The sequence below is a fragment of the Caloenas nicobarica genome, chromosome 1, assembly GCF_036013445.1.
Source record: "Caloenas nicobarica isolate bCalNic1 chromosome 1, bCalNic1.hap1, whole genome shotgun sequence".
Classification (NCBI taxonomy): domain Eukaryota; kingdom Metazoa; phylum Chordata; class Aves; order Columbiformes; family Columbidae; genus Caloenas; species Caloenas nicobarica.
In genome coordinates this window covers 137272566-137286514 of record NC_088245.1, presented here as the reverse complement: position 1 = coordinate 137286514, position 13949 = coordinate 137272566, and the positions used below count along the sequence as shown (strand labels likewise).

Sequence of the window (13949 nt, the reverse complement as noted above, 5' to 3'; positions counted from 1 at the left end):
TTAGACATTTTCCAGGGATGCTCAGAGTCCCTATGGCCCTAATAGAAAAGTGTCTGCTGTTGAGAGACAGTTTCTATAAAGATTATTCATGTATGATAAGTAAAAGATGCAGGAATACTTGATGAAATTAAAAGAAATACCTTGAAACAATTTAGATTTCATTGTATGGCAGGTGACTTTTCACCTATATAGCATGTTAGTGTTGTGGTTTAACCCGAGTGGCTATCGTGGTTGTATTGCTAGCTCAGTCACCTCCCTTCTCACGCCCCAAATAGAGGAGAGAATCGAAAGGGAAGGGAGAAACTTGGACTGAGATAAACACAGTCTAATAAAATAAGAAAATACTAATACACTACTAGTGAATATATATATATAATAGAAATAGCACACAAAATAAAAGATACTCAAGGCAATTCCTCATGAACTCCATCCACACTGAGCAGCCAGTCCCAGGAAGCAGCACCTGGTCCCAAACAGCTAATCCCAAAGAGAGAAAAAAGGAAAAAAGGCAGAAGGGCCCAGAGGCCTCTGCAAAATAGCAGGATGGTAAAAGGCCGAACTAACGTAAGTCCCAAACAGAACTCTCCCAGCTTTGACAAAAAGAGTGAAGAAAACGAAGAAGTGAGAGAGAGAGGGAGACCAGAAGATCCTGATTTTCCTTAATAATGGAATGGAATGGGATGGAATACTCTCATTGATCAGCCTGGATGTCAGTCAAGCTCTGCCCTGTCCATGCCCCACTTCCCAGCTGCCTCACACCTGTGGGCAGAGCACTCAGAATGTCCTTGGCTCTCAAACCAGAGCAATTAAAAACATTAACTCTGTCCCAGGGCGTTATTTTCTTTTTCTCAAACAAAGTCCAAATAATGAGTCTGCTAGCTATGAAAAAGGAAGGTTTCTATACTGCATGAAGAAAATTAACTCATTTTCAGTCAAACCAGCAGAGTTAGTGTGAATATACCTTCTGTGTGTCTCCTCAGCAAAATCTGTTTAGAACAGCCCGCGCAGATCTGGAAACACAAACTTGCACTTGGGGGGGAAAAAAAAGCATCTGTGGATCAGATTACAGGAGTTTATTACTCTTAGGAGAAAGCTTAATAGTTTGTTAATTGAGAAGACAGAAGATCTTTTACACTTGGCTGCACACTATTATTAAGAGCATAGCAATGAAGGGGGCAAACCTTAGCCTACATATTCAAGAAAATTTTGCAAAATAAGTTTAACAAGATAGTGATGGATTATTTGTGCTACAATGTGCATGGTTCTCTGCAGGGCATGAAAGGGCTAATAGTAATAAAACATTGATTACAGACAGGGATTTTTCTGATTTTTATTATTGCCACGGACAAGGTGCGGTTGCCTGAGCAAGCCACGTTTCCCCAACATAGTGTGAGGCACAACGCTGTGAGAAGACCTGTGTTTTTTCTGGTGTTTCTGACTTGATCCACAGGTTGCAGAGTTGCAACTCCATAATAACCACGGCAGCGTGGAGCCAGGCCTAGCTTGCAGAAAATCACGAATTTATCCAAAATCTTCCCACTTTTTAAACTTTGAATCTAGACTGCTGGATCAGAGTGAACTTTGAGTTCCTTGAAGGTACAGAACAGTTTGTTCCAAGGTTTTGCTCACTTTGAATGCAGGCAAAACTGCTGCCTTTCAGAGTGTGATCTGATGTTTCTGTGGTTCACACGTAGTAGCACTGGTACCATGACAACTCCAAACTCAGCCGTGCTTGTGAATTTCAACCTCAGCTCCCAGTGTCAGCCCCATCTTTTACCATTCCTATGGTCTGGATTTTTTTTTTAAATGATACAGCGTCATTCTGAATTGCTTCTACAGATTTTAATGCAAGTTGTTACTGCCCCAGTTTAAACAGAGAAAAGCACATGTAGCATTAAACTTGCAAACACTTCTGGGTCTTACGATTTTGTACCCGAGTAAATTATGGCTCTGTAAACAAGAAATGTTTTAATAAACTCTACTGTGAGTGATTTTTATCAACTTAAAAGAAGTCAGGCATGCAACCATGCTGCCAGTATGAAGTCTATGAAATTTAGGCCTCAGGCATGCTTGTTGAATACCTCCTCGAGCTTCCACATGGCTTTGCCTGGGCAGCTGCCTGAGCTCAATGTCTCCATTCTAGGGAGACGCAGAGGTCTCTTACAAAAAGAAACCTGTGGGCTTTTGAATCTGCTTATCTAAATCCAGTACGTTTCCAATGGATCTGCGTCATATATCATTTGGGAGAAGATATTTTTAAAGCAATGTTTAGAGCGTCTGCATTGGAGAATGTAAAGACTATGCAAGCATTGCAAAGCAGGGATAGTATTTCTTTTTCTGTTTGTACTTTTCTTGTTACTGTGATTTAGAGATGCTACCGTGGGTTTTTAAAAAGTGGGTTTTTTTCATTCAGTGGTCTAAGTTAATTTCAGTGTAAATACTCTTGTCCTGCCCTTTGGGTATCTGCTACAGGAGAGAAAATCACCCTCCAGGGGTACTTAGGCTAATACATGGGACATACACCAGTCTTTCCCCCAAATTTGGATAACACGTGTTTTAATCAGACCATCATCTGGTTTTGTAGCCAAGCAATTGGTTCCAGCGCAGAAGGCAAAGTTTCTGGGGCAGAGCCTGAAGAAAGCACAGCACGGGGGTCTGTCGCCTCATAGAGGGGAGCCCCATGCAGCCCTTTTGGGAAACCAGCTGTCTGAGGGAGCAGTGGGCAAGCATTTAGAAAGTGCATATTTTTAAAACTTTGCCGTTTGCTAAAGAAGCTTCTGTTTATGCTTCTATTTTTAAAAAACAATCAGGGCTGCTGCATAGGAAGGGTTTGCATCTGGCTGTGCTGTAAGGAGCTTTTGGTGGCTGACATGCCAGACCTGACAAGAGTTCTACCAGGAGGGGGATTTTAAGTGAGGAAAAACTTATTAACTCCTACATCTGCAAGCACACGGGTGTAGCTTGAAGCACAGGAGCTGGCTGTGTTATACACCTAGTGGGGTTCTTGCCGACGCTATTTCCAGTATTCTGTGAGGTTGTTTCTTTAAACATGCATGTAATAGGTGCTGTTGCGACAAACCATTCCTGGTGGCTGCTTTTCGGGAGGCCGGCACAGCTCCCTGCCAGGCCTGGCCATGAGTACCAGCACCAGGGTTGGCCTGTCCCTGCCTCCCTCATGATGGGGCCGGCTGACCCCAGGGTGGCCATGGGGCTGGGGCTGCCTCCGGGTCAGCCCCACTCCCCACAGAGGTGGTGGGACAGGCTTGGCTGGCGAGGCCCTGCCATGCCCTGCCAGAGTGGGTGGCCCAGGCTGAGTCCCCAGCAGCCCTGTGCCATGGCAGGAGCAGGAAGAATGTCTGTTGAGCTCTGAGATGAGACACTTTTCCTTGTTCAGGAGGAGCAGAGGGCAGGGCCCAAGCAGTGCGTTTGGTGGTGGTATCTGAGAGTGCTGGAAGATGAATAGAATGTGCTTGCAAGACATATACTGTCCACCGATGTCTTTTTGTAAATCCCAAAAGGGCAGGAAAAAAAAAACCCTGACCCCAAGATGAAGAGTAGGAACTTTTCAAACCTTTATTTCAAATGCATTTTTTAAAAATGCAGCAGATCCATTGCGTCTTACAATGACTACTGACTAGCCTGAGTCTCCTGATACAAATTCTGTCAGCTCTGCCAAGAGCTGAGATTATTTTGGGCTCGTCTGGATCATGTCAAACCCATTTGCACCCTCTTATCCTGGTGCCGAGCATGCTGGTGCTGCTCCGGTTGGGTCATGCAGCTGCTCTGACCAAGTCAGGTATGATGCAGACATAAAAACCAAACAGGTGTCCTCCTGGGAGCAAGAGAGAGGTTCACTGTGCCACCTGCAGAAGAGGGCTTCTGGGTGCTAAACCTTGCAGGGCCACTTGGAGATTGCTTCATGAAGCGGGGGACAGGGCTTGAGGAGAATGGTTCTGCTGATGGCAGCTCTTCTCCACCAACTTGGTAAAATCTCACCGCCAGGTGAATTGCCACCAACATTGTGTCTTTAAATCTTGCTAGGACAAAACTGAATACTACAGCTAGTATGGCATCTCTACCATGCCCATACCTACAGGCTACTTAATAGAGTCAAGGTAGTCTGAGGAAACCTGATGACTGCTAGAACTGCCATTCCAGAAATCTGGAATAAGAAACTATTGATATATGGGAGGCAGTGCCCAAGCTGATACTGGCTTCCTGACCAAAGGTTTCACCATCCCTTTCTCTCCAAGAGTGAGGGGTGATGCGCTGGGTGTAGAGAAATGGCAATACAGCCAGTCACTGGTGTCACCAGCTAGGCAGGAATCTCAGTCACTCCACAAACCAAGCAAGTGATAGAGACTGAAATACACCCAACGAAGGGTGGGGGAAGTTTCTGTGTCTGAAACTGCCCTTCTTTTTTCACATTGGTGAAACTCAAGTCTGCAAAACTATGTTTGCAGAGATGCATGAAAATTCCTCTCAAGAAAAACTTGTGATAACAGTTGTCGTGTTTCACAGACTAGAGACACCAACAGGCGTCTCTCAGGAAGTGCATGGGAGCGCTGCACGAGAATACTAACATCTGCCCACCAGGAACGTAGATCTGGGGCCATGTTTTCCAACAACTGAAATGAACCGACAGAGTTTGGGCAGCTGCTTTTGAATATGGAGCTTTCAATGATTTGCATCTCTCCTCTGCAATTTGACAGCCATGTGTAATTACATGTGTAATTCATGTGTAATACTCCTGGTGGCTTATCTTTCCCTGTACATTTGGTTTCCATTGCAAACTGACTGGGTGCTCTCATAGCCCACCAACATTTAAGCATTTAAGGAAACAAACGAACACTTTGCAGTTGTTCTTTTTTTGCATGCATTTGTTTTAATATGTTCAGATGTGGAATTACTTAACTGCATAATGCCCCAGATGTCTGAAGGCCTCTTGGGAATGAGGGCATGCATTGGTGAAATTGTAGCCTGGGATGGTGCTTTTTGTGTGCATTAGGAACGACTACAATTAGTAATGGAAATTTAGGACAGGAAACCACCTACCTAGAGAAGAGACTGACTACAGGAGGAGTCATGCACAATAATTCTGAAAACCAAGCAATATTTAACAGTCAGATAAAATGAAGATAAGTCGGAAACTCGGCCAGTCAAAAAGCAAGTTAAAGTAGGTCAGTGAGTTTAGAACCAGCACTGCAGTTTGAATAGCTCACAGGAAGTATCTGCATATTTTTCGAAACATAGGCACTGCCTAAAGCCATTGCTTTGCAGCAAATCCAGAAGTCAACTGAACAGCCAAGAGTCTGATCCAAGACCTTCCAATGCTGCAATAGCATAGAAAATGAGACTAAATCATCATTCTTTTTAAAGAAGTGTTCAGTCAGGGAAAAAATTTAAAAGGGTTAAGCTCAGCTGACATGTGCCCTACTTCTCATATGAGCTTACTAGGAACAGTGGTAGAAATACATCTCTGTGAGAGCAAACCAAGTATGAGGCTTGGTTTTGGACTTCGAGTCATACCGTTATGCCCCACCTTGGGGTTTGTGTGGTGCTACAGTTCTTCCCTCTGGCTCAGTCCTGCCCACCACTGGCTGCTTCGTGCAAGAGCAGACCCTACCTATGGCCAGGCTGCCAAAAATCTTCCTGCATGTGATGAGGCTGGTTCAGTGTTAGATGGTGGAGAAGGCAAAGCAGCAAGTATCCAGCTTCCCTTGGGCAGTGTAGGTTAGTACTGTGGAGGTAATGCCTCTCTGAGATCCCAGCAGGGCACTCAGAAACGTGTCAGGATGGGGCAGTCCTGTCAGAAACAGCTGTACTGGTCACCGTTAGAAAAGCATGCAGCAAGATCGTCGTTTCCTCACATGTAGCCCATGCTAGTAAGAAAAAATGAGTTGCTGTTAACTTGCTACTGGGGCAAGAGCAGCAGCATTGGCCAGTAACTGGGGCTGGCACATGACTTCTCCCTTTTTGTGTTGGTATTTCTTCTCTCCTGAAAAGACAGAAACTTCTGGTTCTGGCATGCTGTTTCTCTACAGGTTTTCAGCCCAAAACAAGAAAGTCGGTTTGAAAAAAACTAAAAACCAAAATTCAACCCAGAATAAAAGAATAAAGTGACACCACATAGCTGGCTAGAATTCTTAATCTCTCTTGATAGCACAGGAAAGCTTGTACAGACTTTCACAGTGAATGACTCAGTTCGATATTTAAATTTATTTGAGAAGAAATCAACCTAAAAATATAAGTGAAGACTGATGCTGTTTTCTAGGTTAGGTCTGCCTTATTTAGTGAGCCTCGTTACATGTTCAATGACATAAAACCAGGTGGCAGTTGACACACTAAACCAGTCTAAACAGGTCACAGTCTGCTCCAATGTCAATCATTTGCCTGGGGTCAGGAAGGAAAAGTAGGCCATGACTTCATTTCTAAAAACATCAGATTCATTTTTGTTCCCTGTTAGTTTTGTACAACTCTCATGTTGAAATACAGTGCTCACACGCGTCCCGTGTAAGTAGCTGAACCTGAGACCGTATCTTCAGTAGGAAGCCACTGCTCAGGTTTAACTGCTACTCCTCACTGTGCGGTGTCCAACCCTTCCTTTTTCGGCTGCCGAAAGGGTGGTTGTTTGTTTTCCCTGCTGCCTCGAGCAAAAATCATTTCAAATTTCACAGAACAGCTCTCTTAAACAGCCTATTCCATGTATGCCAAAGGTATACACAGTCATGAAATATACTGCAATAAAAGTCTTAGCTAATAGAGTGGCATTGCGATCTTTCCTTTGGTGCAGCTCTGCTGATTTACATCAGCTGATTGATACCTCCGGCACCTCTCTTTTCAGTTAGCAGGGTGATTACAATAATATACCTTTTTGCTAAAATAGAGTTTTCTGAAAATATGTTGTACACAGCAGCCAGCCAAAAGCTGAGGTGGTGTGAAAAGAGAGCTTTTGTAAAACTTCATTTTCCATGAAACAAAAAGCATAGATCTATTTCAATGAACATCATTTAACTGTACAATCCTACCAGGTTCATTCCTTGGTTTCCTGTCTCCAAGTAGTTGCTTTGCAAGAAAAAAAATAATATTCCTTGAAGCACCAGAAACCAAAACACTGCATTTTACTTTCTTTGCACCTCCAATCCAGCTGTAAGGCCAGGAATCAAAGAGCAGTGTTTTCCTTTTCAGTCCCATGTTAGAAGTGCAGTGAAAGCAGCTGTAGGTCAGCACAGAATTGTTTTGAGAACTTTCCACTGGGGACACACACCAGACTGGGTTTCTTTTAGTATGCTGCACCACTTTTGCTATGTGATACTTCATCATGTCAGGGATGTTTTCACCAGATATTTGGGAGGATTTAGTAATAAAAACATAGACAACTGCTGAACCAAGTGAAAATTCATCACTATTGTTTTAGATAGGATGCTGAAGAACCCTTGACATGAGTCTTTCAGTGATAAATCTCTTTTGTGTATTAAATAAAATTACTTAGAATCCTATTCCAATTTTTAATTCCAGGCAGCTGTGTGAATCATCAACATTCCTAAAGGATCTGAGGTAAATTCAATTATTGAGAAATGTTTCACCTGGTATAGAAAAGTTGAGTGGTGTGCATTACATTATTAGATGTTTGTTTATTGATTTCTGAGGAGTTATCCTATTACAGTTTTTTAATCCGGCTAAAGACTGCCTCAGGTTTTTGAAAAACATTTTGGATCTGAACAGCCATATTGAAGAAGCCACTTATTTGGTCTCAATTTGAGGAAAGAAAAATAACATTTTTAAGTTTGTCACCAGTTGGAAACTAAGATTTAAATTTGACAAGGGTCAAATCCAGATTAAGTAGTTTAAATGTACTTCTCAATAGAAAAGAATGAACAAGCAGATAAATTCTGAGAGACACTTCATAGATGGAAAATATATTGCCGTGCAAATGTGAAGAGAAAAATTTGCTGGAAACTGAGATGGAAGCTTTCCAAAGTCTGGTACATACTGTAGCATAAACTGTGTTTTAATGGAATCTTTTATTAATTGTTATCTGTATCATGATTCTGTGTGGATCAGTAAATTCAATATAATATAATAAGAGTTCAACATATATATAGCTGGTGCGTTGAGGAAGTACTTTCATTAATGATTATAGAGTGATTTGAGAGCCTCCAATGGAAATGCCACATATTAGGCAGGCACGTCTGGGTTGACTTCAGCAGATTTGCAGCTTCTATTGGATATGGAGATGCTAACTTCTTTCCCAAAATTACGGCTGTTGAGGGATTCTTGAGCTGTAATGTGTGTCTCGTGTCAGTACCCAGTTAAAGGAGAGAAAGGGCTCTCCAGGTCGTGGGCTTCAACTAGGGCTGGCAGAAAGCAACTGAGCAAGGCCTTTGAGTTATGATTGTGAGTCTGGGTGAGAAGAGCCCTGTGCTACTTAGTCCTGATGCAGTTATCATCCAAAATCACTGTGCATGGTCTTTCCACGGAGGAGATGAGTCACTGCCAGACCTCTTTTAAATACTTGCTTGTCACCTGCTGCAGAATGGGATACAACAGTGCCCATCTCCTCTTCTTCCCTGTTTCCAGCAAAATAAACTCTCAGTCGGATCCAATACCACTTCTTTTAGCCACCCATGTGTTCTCTTTTCTTGTGATTGGTCCAAAGTACACCTTTACACAGTAGAGACCAAACAGAAATGAATTCTCCAGTTCCATCTGTCTGAATACAAACTTGAGAGTGAGCCATAAGCAGCTGAAAACAAAACTCAAATTCTGGGACCAAAGAAAGAGACTTGTACTTCACAGTTCTATAAATACATTCTGATTTTGCAAAGCAACATAGTGCTAGTGCTTGTCATTACCTGGTAAAATAAATGTATGTGATCTGTTTAGAATTTCCAAAGCATACCAAAGCTGGTTGTGGGAATATTTGGTGGAGACTGCAAACTAAAGTGAGATTGTTTTCCCAGTGGAATTGTTGATTACTCATTTTTCTTGTTTTCCTTCAGAGGAACTCTCTCCAAGGTTATGTATTTTAGGATCATAAATGTAATTGTATCCTCAGAGCATATCAGTTCATTTTATGTAGAGAGCATCATGGCATGTGTCATATGAATTCACTGGTCAAATGCTATCTAATGCTGGTCTGCTTTAGTTCAGATTATCAGTAGCTTGTAAGTGTAAGACTGTTGTCAGTCAGTAGATATCTGAACAGAGATCATCAAACCTTTTTCTCAGAGCTTTTCTGCTGTTTAACAACATAGGCTCCTTAGTGATAGAAACAAAAAGTGCTCTCTTTTATTGAGTTTGTTGAAGGTCTGCAGATATTAGTGGTTCTCTGTTTTAAGTTTCATAATAGCTGGAAAACAACCAATCATTTCTTATTTACAGAAGCACATTTTCTAGAATAAAACTGAGAACTCTGCCTTGTAACCACAGTTTAACATCCAGCATTGAAGGTTTGCATTAACAGAATGCCACAGCTTCTCGAAGTATCATAGCTGTATATGTTTTCAGTGTAAAGTATTAGTGGCTTGAATATAATGGAAGTATAAGGAGAAAAGATGTTCTACTGAAAAATCTATTTTTGACTTCAAAGAAACTTAAACAGAAGAGGTAGAAAACATTAGATCACTGATTGCTTTCTCCAGAGCCCTTGGAAGTCAGTGGGAATTGCTGGATTGGATGTAATCAACCACAGCAAATGTGAAAGTTCGGTATGAAAATACCCTAATAAGTAAAGAGATATGATGTCTGATGTTTGCAGATGCCAGGAAATTACTTTTCATGAGGACTTTTAAAAATATTACTTTTTCAACAAATAGATGTAAAAAATATTCCATGCTATGTTTTACACTTGTTTTTCAGAGTCTGTGATTTAATTGCAGCCCATTCAACTAAGAGTGAGGAATTCTAACATGCATTCACACATTTCTCTCAGAATTGTTAAGTCTTCACATAACTGAAAAAGTTAGTAAGTTTAAGTTACGTTTATGTATTCAGATAGTCTCCAGAAAGTCATTATGATTGTGGGCAAGTTACTGTAACTGCTATTGAGCCAGGTTGTTGTTTATTTCAGTTCACATTGTGTTAGACTTTCATTTCTAGAACTCGTTCAAAACTACATATTTTGATATAACCAGTAGTGAAATCTCTAATTAAGCAAAGTGGAAATAAAAGTGAAAGTAACCAAGATTTACATCAATAGCAGAGTGTAGGAAAGTTTCCTTCTTGCAATACTTGGCTCTAGTGAGTTTTATTAACATTTAATTTCCCTGTTGTAGCCAGGTGTTATTGGTTATCCACTGTACAATATAAATTAAAAAGCAGCTGGTTGGCTCCCACATTATTCCGCAGATGTCTTCAGTGTAGGCATTTCAAAATTCAGCCTGGTATATTGCTTTCCACGTTTCACACTGAATTCTCAGAAGATGAGTATCTGCCTTAGCCTAGATACTTCCAGTCACACCTTCCTGGTATGGAGCTTTAATCATACAAGGGTATGTTTCCTAGATCCCCACAAGCATTGGCATCTTATTCTATCTGCTTGCCATTTGTTTGCTGGCAGTATCAATATAGGTAAAAATTAAAAAATCTTTAGACCAAAAAAAAAAAAGATTTGCCACTGTTTGGTCATAGCAAAACACCTCAAGTGAGCCTGGTGGTAGCAGCATAATATATCCAGCAAGTATCCTGTATACTAGGGGAAAATGCAATCTCATTTACTTCTTTAAAATAAAAAAGACAAAGAGAGAGAAAAAGGAAAAAAGAAAGGAGAGTTTTTTAGTGTTTACAGGTTACTCCTACCCTGATTAGCCATAGATCTTACAAGACTTGTTGGAGGCACCTGGTAGAGATCTCATTTATTAGGATTACAGGTGAAATCTTAGAAAACGGAGGATTATAATCAGGTCAGCAGCAAAAGGGCAGAAGTACCTTCATGCTTCCCAGCCAGTGGGGCAGTGAGCCGTGCTGCACAGGCAAAAGGGGCAAATACTTACTTCCCATTTGCTGTGCAGTGTCAACACACTGATATGTCTTGCTAAGCCTACAGGTTAAGGTTTCCTGTTCATCAGAATATGTACTATAGCTGTGGCTGACTCATTTTTATGTGTGCCTCACTTGCCTTATCCGAAACACCCACCGACTATATTAAAAACAGTCATCAAGATGGACTGATTCAAATTATGAAGAGATCAAACAGACTGTCTCGCGCAGCTCACGTGTTAAACTTCACAAGAAGCAGGAACATTATAAATCCTTGGGTAACATGACACCTTTGGGAAATGGGAGATGCGTAGCATAAGGTCAAGGCTGAGGACGTGCCATCCTGTAGTAATGCATACAACACCAAATATATTTCTGCAAAGATCTCTATAAGGGGTCCCACCTAGCTTTGACTCCTTTGATAGATCTTGGAGTAGCATTTTTTATCTGAAAAAGAAGTCGATCTTGGCAGTTGAATTCTTTAGTCAACCACCTCTGATCTCCTTCATGGAATGATTAATGTGATCAAATAGAAATCTTATGTACAATAGTGCTACAAGAAGATATGTCCCCAAGGATGGTGGGATAGCTGCTAGCATACTTGCATGTGGAACAGAAGGGTACTGTCTGTTGCTCTTTTCACTATTCACCTGAATATGTGGTGGAAGACTTCAAGGATGCTTTAATTGTATAGTTATAGGAAAAAAAGAAATGTGATTGTCCATTATGTGAGAGCTATCTGGCGTCTTCCATCAGTTTATACTCTGTAAATTATTGGTTCAGGTTGTTCTTAATATTAGTTCATCCTTCTGATAGTGATACCTCATGACCAGGCAGTTTCTGGACTCTCAGTGGTAACACTGAAATAATTATTCTTGAACAGGCAAACCTAGGAAAAGCAGAGAGATTAGGAAGAATTATGTACTAGATAAGATAAAAGATTTATCTTAGTCCAGTATTTTGTCTTGGAGTGGCTATAAGTGCATGTTTAAGGGTGACTGTAAGAGAGAAAGCGTACATTACTGCTTCTCTCAGTATGTCCTCTCAGCTTCTAGCGGTCAGCATCTTAGTATTTCTTGGGATCAGAATTCATGCTCTTAGTGTCACTAATTGGACTTAACTGTTCAATTTTCTTGTTCAAGACTCAGTAGTCTGCAAGTCCTCAGCAAGCCAGGCTGTTCTGACAGATGCTATAACCTCATCTGCTCCTTTCATGATGTTATAGAAGCCCATAATTCTCCATTTTAGAGTAGTTTCTAGCTCCCAGTAGAGTCAAACAAGGCTCTGTACTTGCACCTAGCCTGTTCACTTTTCTGTCCTTGGTAATGCTTCCCGGAGCATGGCAAAGGGATGCACCTTCACTGGAGAACTGAAGGTCACTTGCTTTACCTCAGCAGACTGAGAGGCCAGCCCAGGGAGGAACCATCCACAAGTCTTCATTCATTGATGGTTGTAGGATTGCATACCTATTTACTGGCAGTCATCAGGCTATCCTCAGTTGCCTTACTGTCATCCAGACAGATTTGTCTTACCATTAATATATAGAAGATGGAGGTCATTGTATGAGCTGACCCAAGACAGCTATTCAGCTTTTTCACAGCAACGGTTGATGAAACAAGGTTCCAAGTGATTGACATGTTTGGTAGCACTTGGTAGCACTCGCTCCAGGTCAACAACAAATGAAGATGCAACATTTCTTTGCTTTTGGAAAGAGAGCTTGTTTTGATTATCGGCAAAAAACCATATTTGGAATGAAGGATGTATCCAATGCCCTGCCACGGCTCTGATGTTTACTTTCTGATCTTCTCCACAGGTGCTGCTCTGGGATGGTGTCCAATAAACATCCAGCAGTCAAACAACCCCATCAATGCTGCTAATGCCAAATTCTGGATTCCACTAGCATAGCTTTGTAACAAACACTGAGCTTCTAACTTGCAGCAACTTTTCATGTATCAAAACTGCCATGGCAAGACCCCTCTGAGAAAACTTCCCTTTTCCCACAGCTTGTTAGTATAAAGAAGACCACCTTGAGGATAATACTTGAATCTTTTAAGGACACCCTGAATATCTTCAGCCAAAATAGTAGGATTAATACTACTGTCAGGAAAATGCTTTCAATTCAGATATTTCAAACAAATCTTTTGAATGGAGCCTCAGACTCTGTGATGAAGCACCCAGCCAAGCCACTGGCCAGAGGAGAAGAAAGGCTAGTCAAAGAGAAACCATAATGTTCTAGTCACCTAAAATTTGCATATTTGCATATTTGGCCTCTAACCATATCTGTTCCTCCTACACTCACTTGTTTTGACATTACTATATGTACAGATGGTAAAAGTGAAAACAGCTAGAGCTGACTGGCAAACAGTGATTGTCGGTTCTGCTGGACAACAAATAAAATATTGATTAAGCTCTGTGAAACAAAACTAAAATTAATGTAAACCTTCTTAATGTTTACAGCCCTTGTATAGTTTGGATTTGTTTTCACACTTTAGAAAGGTCCCTCAAAAAAATAAAATAAAATATAATTAAAAAGCAGTAGCACATTTCTAGAATGTACTTTCCTGATTTTCGTTTTTCTCAGTTATTAAATTAGAAATATTATAGTTGGTCTATCTCTTAGTCTGTGGAATTTCAGAAATGAAACTTATTCAGTTGTGGGACTCTGTTATGTCAGAAGAGACAATGGCAATACAACAGCATCTCTTCTTTGTCTGTAATGTGATTCCTGGGCTTGACCTGTAGCTCACCAAAGATAAATGGAGAATACTTACTGAGTTTGTTCAGATCTGAACAGGGATCTGAATTAAACTTAATCCACAAAGAACAACAAGATTTTTTTTTATCCACAGAACTTAAAATTCTCCTAGCAGCTTTGCCCACTGAGTCAAAGTCACTTTTTGTTTAGCAGCTTTTAGATGCATAGCCTGAATAAGAATATAATTTATTTTATCATCACTGGTTTAATTGCT

General features: G+C 40.9%; 1 protein-coding gene across 1 annotated transcript in view; it reads left to right on the top strand.

Moving 5' to 3' along the window:
• Window positions 1–13434, top strand: part of NRIP1 (nuclear receptor interacting protein 1) — a 103459-nt gene extending 90025 nt beyond the window's left edge. The window contains exon 4 of the transcript XR_010607156.1: window positions 12794–13434. The gene's annotated coding sequence lies outside the window, so the exon portion shown is untranslated. The remainder of the gene's footprint in view (window positions 1–12793) is intronic.
• The last annotated feature ends 515 nt before the right edge of the window (window positions 13435–13949 follow it).